This window comes from Malus sylvestris, chromosome 11, assembly GCF_916048215.2.
Source record: "Malus sylvestris chromosome 11, drMalSylv7.2, whole genome shotgun sequence".
Lineage (NCBI taxonomy): Eukaryota > Viridiplantae > Streptophyta > Magnoliopsida > Rosales > Rosaceae > Malus > Malus sylvestris.
Genome location: NC_062270.1, coordinates 36,364,476 through 36,366,721, shown reverse-complemented (window position 1 = coordinate 36,366,721; position 2,246 = coordinate 36,364,476).

The window sequence follows — 2,246 nt, the reverse complement described above, 5'->3', positions numbered from 1 at the left end:
TCATTCCTCAATTATATACGGATGACAGGAAACATCTTCTACTCTCTTTTTTTTTTTATAATATATATATATATTTTTTTTTTCTTTTTCTTTATAGTGATTTTTATATTAATAATATAATTATATTATTCAATCAGAACATTATATTATATTACATGTAGAAAATTTAATTATATTATTTAATTAAAAAAATTATACATGATGAACTTATTTTAAACAAATTGCTTCTTTGTAGAAAGTGAAGGACTGAAGACCTAAGGTTAGTGAGAAATGAGTTGGCTGTTAGTCACGTCTTCATTTTTCTCCCTTTTGGGAGTGGGCCAAGTATGGCAACTAGCCATTTGCTTTTGTGTTGGGTGTATGAAATGTTTAGTTACTCTCTAATCTTTAATGTAATATTAAAAGAAAGAGTAAACTGCCGATTTGCCCCCTGAACTATCACCCAACTTTCGATTTGCCCCCTGAACTTTTTAATTAGAAAATTAAGGACTTAAACTAATTTTTTTGGCCGATTTCCCCCCTACCGTTAGTTTTTCATAAATTTCATCCAAATTAACGTTAACTCTTATCATGTGCAAACTACGTAACTCTCATTTGTGGACAAAAGCGTCATTTCACTAGACCTTCAGATAGAAAAGCTATAGAATCACACATATTTGCATAGGTTTATATTTTAGAAATCTAAGGATTTCAATTATTTTAAAGAATGAAGTGACCGAACTACCCACACATGTTGTGCATATGCTTCCATTTAACAGAAATTTGGATGGAATGAATGAAAAATTAATAGCAGGGGGCAAATTGGCCAAAAAATTAGTTTAAGTCCTTAATTTTCCAATTAAAAAGTTCAGGGGGCAAATCGAAAGTTGGGTGATAGTTCAGGGGGCAAATCGGCAGTTTACTCTTTTAAAATTGAAGTAAAAATGGTGGAATCGGTACTTATTAACTTGTTTTCAAATAATGAAGTCGCGTTTATGTCTTTACTCTTATGTCAATAACAAATAAACTTTAACGTTTGGGAAAACTTTAGACTCGGTTATTAAAAATGCATTAGAAGATGATTCAAAACTGCTCAAGTACTACCAAAATAGTACTAAAACACTATTAAGCATTCGACAAAGACACTACACACAATTTTTCAAGGACTTGGATTGTCTGCCCTCCCATTTCGGTGCCCTTCCCGTGCCCTCCTGTTTTGTGTGGTCACGGTTAAGCCACGTCAACATTTTATATTGTTTTTTTATAAAAATAATAAAACAAAAAGAAATAGTAATATAAAACGTTGACGTGGCTTAATCGTGACCACACAAACAGAAGGGCACGAGGAGGGCACCGAAATGAGAGGTTAGACAATCCAAGTCCATTTTTCAAATGACACATTGTCATTTAAAAGTTCTAAATAATACATTGCTTCTTGACATTTTTAAGTTCATTTATCTAATTTTTGAAACCATTCCTAATAAATTTAGCTTACATGCCATAAAACTTTAAAGTTCGCCCGTGCCAAGTAATTGACTTGAAAGTATTCATAGTGGTTTAGGTCATCTCCAACCGAAAGGTCCAGATGGCCGAAAATAGTCCTAAAACCGTCTCCAGCCAAAAGGCTTGTGGGCCTCAATAGACAAAAAAGTGCCAAATGGCCAACCGGCTAGCCCTACACCAAGCTAGAATTCAAAAAGTAACATTCAGCTAGCCGTTATTTTTGAAAAAAAAAAATTATAGTTTTTTTTTTCAAAATTTGTTTAATAATAAGTCCAAAAAGTATGTTTGGTTGAATGTTTGGGTGTTCTTTTTATAAGCTTTAAAACTTGCTCAAATCCCTCCCCCACCACAGTCGATGTGGGACTCCCACCCACTTCTTTTTTTTTTTTTTTTTTTTACTTCCTCTCCCACAGCCAATGTGGGACTCTCCCACCCACTTCCCTTTATATATATATACACACACACACACACATTCTAAATAAAACCTCTCACATTTGACTTGAAATATATAAGTTGTATTTTTTAAATTTTAGTTGTAGTTTTTAAATTTAAGTTGTTGTAGTTTTTAAATTTAAATAATAAATTATATTTGGCCCTATAGCTCTCGGTTGGAGATGGTTTTTAGTGACAGAGCTAAAACGAGCCCTATGACCCTTTGGCCCTCGGTTGGAGATAGAAAGAAATATGATCATGCACTGTTCATTAAAATATTAATTTCTTGAATGACCAAAGGGTTAAAACGAGCCATTTGGCCACTCTTCGAT